The sequence below is a fragment of the Octopus bimaculoides genome, chromosome 14 (genome assembly GCF_001194135.2).
Source record: "Octopus bimaculoides isolate UCB-OBI-ISO-001 chromosome 14, ASM119413v2, whole genome shotgun sequence".
NCBI classification, from domain to species: domain Eukaryota; kingdom Metazoa; phylum Mollusca; class Cephalopoda; order Octopoda; family Octopodidae; genus Octopus; species Octopus bimaculoides.
The window spans coordinates 60,480,129-60,488,175 of NC_068994.1; the positions used below are offsets into that span (position 1 = coordinate 60,480,129).

Consider the following 8,047-nt stretch of genomic DNA (forward strand, 5'->3'; position numbering starts at 1 on the left):
CAGTGGAATCACAGGTAGATTAACAGACAGAGTAGTCTTTGTATGTGTAGGAACAATAAGCACTAAGAGCACACAGGAATTAGATTCTCTGAAATGGCCAAGCGGCTCTCTTGAGGTTCTAGATAGTTTCTGTTACCTAGGTGACCAAATTATCAATGGTGGAGGATGCATTGAAAGTATTGTTTCTAGAATAAGAATTGGGTGGAAGAAGTTCAGAGAGCCATTACCTGTGTTGGCAACAAAAGAACTCTCTCTCAGAATGAAAGGTAGACTATATGATGCTTGTGTACAAACGGCTATACTCCATGGTAGTGAGACATGAGCTCTGAATGCAGAAGACATGTGTAGACTGGAGAGAAACGAAGGTTGTATACTCCATTTGATGTGCACATATACAGCAAAGTGCAAATGTATTGAGAGAAAAGTTGGGCAAAAGAGGAATCAAATGTAGCAAGCAAGAGAGAAGACTACATTGGTTTGGACATGTGATGTGTATGAATGAGGACAGCTGCGTAAAGAAGTGCTGATCAATGAAAGTGGATGGTACCCGTGGAAGAGGGAGGCCCAGGAAGACATGAGATGAAGTGGTAAGGACTGATTTCAGGAAGTTGGACCTCACAAAGGAAATTACCATGAACCGAGATGTTTGGCAATATGAAGTTCTTGAGAAGACCCACCCACGTCAGCAAAACTGAGTTCTAGAAGCACTGTGTGTCCCACATAACAAGAAAACTTCTCACACACTCAACCACAACAAACCAAACTGTCTCTGCATCTCTTCTCTTCCTCACATTTACATTTCATGCACTATGCTTACCTCCCACTCCCCAATCCTGTCCTCTTGGCCCTGTGTCACTGTATCATTGCTCTCTGCTAGACTCTGACCTGTGTGTTCTACATACATGTCCTGTCTCACTGTATCGCTGCTATCTGCTAGCCCCGGCCTGCGTGTTCCAACCACACATAACAAAACTTTTCACACATCTTACCCCAACAAACCAATCTATATCTCTTCTCTTCTTCACATTTCCTCCTTCATACACTATACCTACCTCTCACTTCCCAATCCTGTCCTCACAGCCCTGTTCCTCTCTACCTAATTAATTGAGTTATGACCCTTTCTATGACTTTCATCACTTGGTCCAGCAATTTAATGCCTCTAATTATTACTGTCTAAGGCATCACTTTTGCCTTTGTAGCCCTTGACTACAATGCTGCTACACCAATCATTGGGTATGACTCTCTCATGGGTTACCTGATGGGCCGGGGGCTTTCCCTGTCATGGTATCCTTAATTGCTTTGTCTACCAAGCTACTGTCAATTCAGATAGCTGGTCCCTCAGTTGAGTCTACATTTGACTGACTCTCCTTCTCCCATTCATTCTCCACATTTAGCAGCCTTTTATAATGGCATTTCCAAGCTTCTTTCTTTGCAGAATCATTAAATGCAAGTAAACAATCGTCCATATGGACACATTTCTCTCCTATGCCTTCACAATTTTCTCTCACACACTGTCTTGCAATCTAAAACACTTCAAATTTCTGGTTCTCAGCATCACAGAACATTGACAAACTTCTTTTTCTGCTTCTTCCCTGACTAAATATACCTGTCTCCTAGCTTCCCTTCTGGCTACCTGATACAGTTCCCTACTACCGTTACACTTCCAGGCTTGTTTCTTTTCTCTAATGTCCCTGTCAATGTCATCTTAGGTCAAGAAGGGGCTTTGGACCAGCCACAGATCTGGTCAGTAGCCCTCAGTAGATTGTCCTGTAGGAACCACCAGTTGTCCTCCATATTAAATGTCGCTATATCCTCCTTTTTTATGTCAAATGCTTCAAGTTACATGTCTCTAAATCTCTGACCGTTCAGAGGATCCTTAAGCTTCCAGACATTTCTTTTTCCATACTGATTCTCTTCTAGGCAGCCACTTAGCCCTGATCCTGAAGTCGCTAACAACTAACCTACGTTATTGGGTGCATTCCTCACCTGGGAAAGTTTTGGCATCTATAAGTAGCCATCTTTCCTGTTTTCTGGCAAGAATGTAGTCAATCTGACTAGTGTGCCCACCAGATTGATAGGTGAACAAGTGACTGGCAAGTTTCCTGAGATTAGTATTGCAGATCATAAGATCATTTTCCTCACAGAACTCCAGCAGCTTGGTTTCCTCCTCCTTATGGGAACCAAATCCATTGCCACCGGCACACCATGGAAACCACCCAGATGTTGTCCAACATGCCCTTTGAACTAACCAGCCACAAGAAGGTCCCTGTCATTCATTGACAAGGTAGTCTGCAAAAGAGAGTCATAAAATCTGTCTTTCTGTTCATGAGGTAATCCCAGCTGAGTGGCATATGCCAAGATAATGGTTGCTGTTCCACTTCACAAAACTAGTTTAAGATTAAGTATTCTATCACAGACTTTTGACTATCTCAATTACCTTCTCAACCCATTTCTCAACAAGAAGTATGCTCATGACCCCAATCTCATCACTGTTCACTACTCAGAAGATTTTATATCTATACTCTTTGCCTGTGAGGAACCTAGCAGAACCTCCTCTCCACCTTACTTCTTGGATGTAATACACATCGACATGGCGACAATCAAGCATCTCAATACTCTCACCAGACCTACTTTTCAATAGGCCCACATTGAGTGTACCAACTCTGAGGGTATGGAAGGTGTGGGCCAAGGGATGGGTGACAGTATTTTGCCTCTGCAAAGAAAGCCCGTATGTACATTTGGCAGACATATCATATAAGTACAAATAGGTTTCAACTTGCAGTTATTGTTGTTTTATTTGCTCACCATGGTTACCTGGACATTGCCACTACATAGAGATGGAAGGAGGGGTGAGAGCATTCTGTATAAGTATTGGATAGGGGTTCTAGGAGAAAGACTTCTTGGTAGGGGTTCAAGGAGTAAGACTTTTGATAGAAGTTTGAGGAGAAAGACTTCTGGTACAGGTGTTGGTGGTGGGCTGGGTGGGTGTACCATGAATGACCAAACATTACAGCTGCCCTATTCTGTAGGTAAAGTCATGTAAAATATCCAAACCAACAAAGCAAAAGCCACTATTTAACACATAGCATGGAAAAGGCAAGGATAATATGAGCAAGATAAAATAAAGTGGGTAACAAAGAGATTAAATTTTTGAGAATTGAAGCTATGGGAGAAGAAAGCAGAATTCAAAATTTGGATTTCTTAACTTTACTATAACATACAGCATGGAAATGAATGACGTTTTATAGGTGAATAAACAAATATATAAATAACAACAACAAGAGCACTGACAGAGCGCAAGCCTCTGCCAAAGCAACACCTATCTCCTTTCACTGATTAGCCAGAGATGATTTTTAAAATGAGAATATCTGAAACAAACTCAACTGCTCTCACAAACGAGAATACTGAAAATGAACCCAATCGCTCTCAAAAATTAAGTAAAAAAAAAGGAAAAGTAATCCAGAATCCTTGTCCAGTACTGGATCAATCTCAAAATCTAATCAGTTCATACCAGTCATGAGGCCAAACATCTCTGAAAATTTAATCCGAATCTGTCCAGTGGTTCTTGAGGTATCTTGTCCACGGACAAACAAACAAACACAACTGAAACAATACCTCCACCTTTGCAAGGCAGAGGTAATAATAATAATAACAATAATAATAATAATAATAATAATAATAATAACTAATAATAATAACAATAATAATAATAACAATAATAATAATAATAGTTGTCAAAGATCATGAAGGAAAAAAATGCCTTCTAATTGATGTTTCAATACCAGCAGATGACAACGTTTCTCTAAAAGAAATGGAAAAACTTTCAAAATACAAAGACCTGGAAATAGAGATAACTCGAATGTGGAATCTAAAAACAGAAACAATTCCTATCATAGTAGGTGCCTTAGGTATAATAAAAAAATATTCAGACAAATACATAACAAAAACACCAGGACTTACAAATATATATAACATACAGAAAATTGCACTACTGGGTACTGCACACATTCTACGCAAAACACTTTCAATACAGTAAACATAAGAGCACCACAGCACATACCCAAGGCGCACAGAGCTGCGCTCGGTAGTGAAGTGAAAGCACGTTATAAAAATAAAACTACTGAATAATAATAATAATAATAATAATAATAATAATAATAATAATAATAATAATTTCTGTGGAAATCATGGTCTACAAAGAGCAAAGATGTGAACAAATCCCAGAAGGAGTCAAAAATGAGAAGTGCAAAATCCTGTGGGATGTGATGATCCAGTAGGATCCCCTGACCAGACATAGGAAACTGGACATTGTTGTGGTGAATAAAAAAGAAAGAACATGTATGGTCATCGACATAGTATGCCCTGGTGACAACAGGATTGATGTGAAAGAAGAAGAAAAAATAAACTATGACAATAATAACAACAACAACAACAATAAATGTAAGTGCCATAAAGTGAGATTAGGAGTAATGCTAAGTTGGACAGAGTTGCTTATCTGAGCATTTCTTCATAACATGTGTGCTCTGTTTGCCAAGTACTGCAAATATGAGGAATAGGAACTAAAGAGAGCTAATTTACAGGGAGTGGAAGTGATATCCTAGTGCTAAGGCCAAGATGGCCAAGGATACAGATATGATATCATCATCATCATCATCGTTTAACGTCCGCTTTCCATGCTAGCATGGGTTGGACGACTTGACTGAGGACTGGTGAAACCGGATGGCAACACCAGGCTCCAATCTAATTTGGCAGAGTTTCTACAGCTGGATGCCCTTCCTAACGCCAACCACTCAGAGAGCAAGATAAAATAAAGTGGGTAAGAAAACGAATGAAGAGTTGAAATTTTTGAAAATTAGAGCACTGCAAACATCATGGCTGCTCTATTCCCTGCACACACACACACACACACACACACAAACACACACATATGTAAGTATTATGTGTGTGTGTGTGTGTGTGTGTGTGTGTGTGTGTGTGTGTGTCTCACGTAAACGCACCCACTACACTCTCGGAGTGGTTGGCGTTAGGAAGGGCATCCAGCTGTGGAGACTCTGCCAAATTAGATTGGAGCCTGGTGCAGCCATCTGGTTCTCCAGATCTCAGTCAAACCCATGCCAGTATAGAAAATGGATGTTATATGATGATGATGATGATGATATACACACACACATATATATATACATATGCGTGTGTGTGTGTGTATATATATATATATATATATATATATATATAATAATAATATTAGGGAAAAATTCCAAATTTACAGGGAAAAATTCAATTTAATTTATCAAAATTAAATTAAATTTCACAATATATAATATATAAATATATAATTTAGAGAAAAAAATCACAATTATTTAATTCATCCATGAAAATCCACAATTACATATAGAAAAATTTAATAAGTAAATACACTAAAAAGACCTATAATAAAAATCAAAAAAGTACTAAGTAATAAATATTAAATAGTAAAAATGACTACATGTGTTTCATAACCATATTTTCAATTTGATATTATATTTCTGGTAAGGCGAAATATCAAGCCAAAAATAAACCTCTGTACTTGGCTTTTGTTGACTTGGAGAAAGCCTTTGACAGGGTCCCCTGATCCCTTATCTGGTGGTCAATGTGGAAACTGGGGACAGATGAGTGGTTAGTAAGAGCTGTACAAGCCCTGCATAGGGATGCTGTCAGTAAGGTGAGGGTTGGCAACGAGTATAGTGAAGAAGACCAGGTAAAAGTAGGGGTTCATCAAGGATCGTTCTTCACCCACCTCCTTATTCATCATATTCCTCCAGGCAATAACAGAAGAATTCAAGATGGACTGCCCCTCGGAGCTCCTCTGTGCTGATGACCTTGCTTTAATAGCCGAGTCACCACCAGAACTAGAGACGAAGTTTAGGGTGTGGAAGCAAGGTCTAGAATTGAATGGCCTTAGGGTTAACCTAGCAAAAACCAAAGTCTTACTAAGTAGAAAAGGCAGATTCCATGACATGCCAGGAGGAAAAGCCAAAAGTAGTTGATAGCTTCCACTACCGAGGCAACCAAGATTGTAGTGGGAGTGGTTGCTCCGAGAGTGTAGCGGCTAGAATGAGAACAGCCTGTGCAAAGTTCAGGGAGCTCTTACCTCTGCTGACAACCAAGGTCCTCTTGCTCAGAAAGGTAGACTGTATAATGCATGTGTGCAAACTGCCATGCTGCACTGCAGTGAAACATGAGCCATGACTGCTGAGGACATGTGAAGGCTTGAAAGAAATGAAGTGAGTATTATCCGTGTGAGCACCCTGAGAGAAAAGTTGGACGTAAGAAGCATCAAATGTAGTGTGCAAGAGAGATGACTGCACTGGTATGGTCATGTGTTACGTATGGATGGGGACAGCTGTGTGAGGAAGTGTTACACCCAAACTGTGGAAGGAACCTGTGGAAGAGGTCGACCCAGGAAGACAAGGGATGAGGTGATGAAGTATGACCTTCAAAAGTTGGGCCTCTCAGAGGCAATGATAAGAAACTGAGACCTTTGGCGATATGCTGTGATTGAGAAGTCCCAGCAACTAAAGTGAGATTGCAGACATGACCGATGCCAGTGTTGCATGTTCAGCTGACTTAAAATTACCACTGATGCGTCAGGTGGTATGATATGTTTGAGAAGACCTGTTGAGTCAAGGAAAACCAAAACCAAAATCATAGCTGTGTCCAGTGCCCCCAGACTGGCTCCCTTTCCAGTGGCATGTAAAATGCATCATCCGAACGTGGTTGATGCCAGTGTCTTCTGACTGGCTCCCGTGCCAGTGGCACATAAAAAGCGCCATCTGCCAATGCTCCCTGATTGGCTCCTGTGCCAGTGGCACATAAAAAGCACTATCCGAACGTGATCAATGCTAGGCCTGCCCAACTGGCTCCTTTGCTAGTGGCACATAAAAAGCACCTTCTATATTCTCGGAGTGGTTTGCATTAGGAAAGGCACCAAGCTGAGAAACATTACCAGATCAGATTGGAGCCTAGTGCAGCTGCTGGCTTTCCAGGCCTCAGTCAAACTGTCCAACCCCTGCCAGAATGGAAAACGGATGTTAAACAATGATGATGATGATGATATATATATATATATATATATATATATATATACATATATATATATATATAAATTTTGAATTAAAAGCAACTCTGATAATCTAAGCATTATCAATGTCACATAGTATATGCGTTTTGTTTATATATGCTAACTGTATATAAATTTTGCTGAAGTATTTGATAACATTGATCATGAAATCATCTGTTATAAGTTAAGAGATCTTGGTATCACAGGAAAACTCAGAGAATGGTTCTTTGACTCCTTAAAGAGTAAGAATCAATCTGTTGATGCAACTGGCTTTTTTTTTCTGCTAGGTCACTTGTAATAAGTGGTGTGTCTCAGAACACAGTTCTAGGACTATTATTATTTATCATTGCTTATTAGATATAAGCTCACAGGTGCACTCAGCCAATGTGACAAGCCATGCCAGTGACACAAAAATATCGATGGCCATCCAAATTTCAGAAGAAGCTGTCACAGGTTGCAGGAATGGATGAAAAAGGGAGAGAGGTGCAGTGTATGAAGAGGGTGAGTTGTATGGTGGTGGTGGTGGTGGGGGGAATATAATTTAGTAGCATAGTTTGGGTAGGTGATGGGTGGAGAGAAGGAATTAATGGATGAAGGATGCATAACAAGTGGTTCTGGATAGTAAAAGTGGTATCAAGGAAGATACCACTGCAGTTAGAGAGGTGAAGGAAGGTGTCCTGAAGAGCAAGGAAACTGTGGAGGACCTAATTGTGCATATCATCATCATCATCATCATCGTTTAACGTCCGCTTTCCATGCTAGCATGGGTTGGACGATTTGACTGAGGACTGGTGAAACCGGATGGCAACACCAGGCTCCAGTCTGATTTGGCAGAGTTTCTACAGCTGGATGCCCTTCCTAACGCCAACCACTCAGAGAGTGTAGTGGGTGCTTTTACGTGTCACCCGCACGAAAACGGCCACGCTCGAAATGGTGTCTTTTTATGTGCCA

At 40.4% G+C, this 8,047-nt stretch overlaps 1 protein-coding gene across 6 annotated transcripts in view; it reads right to left on the minus strand.

Annotated features, from left to right (window-relative positions):
- Positions 1 to 8,047, minus strand: part of LOC106880199 (titin) — an 86,581-nt gene that overhangs the window by 2,666 nt on the left and 75,868 nt on the right. The gene's annotated exons all lie outside the window — the stretch shown is intronic.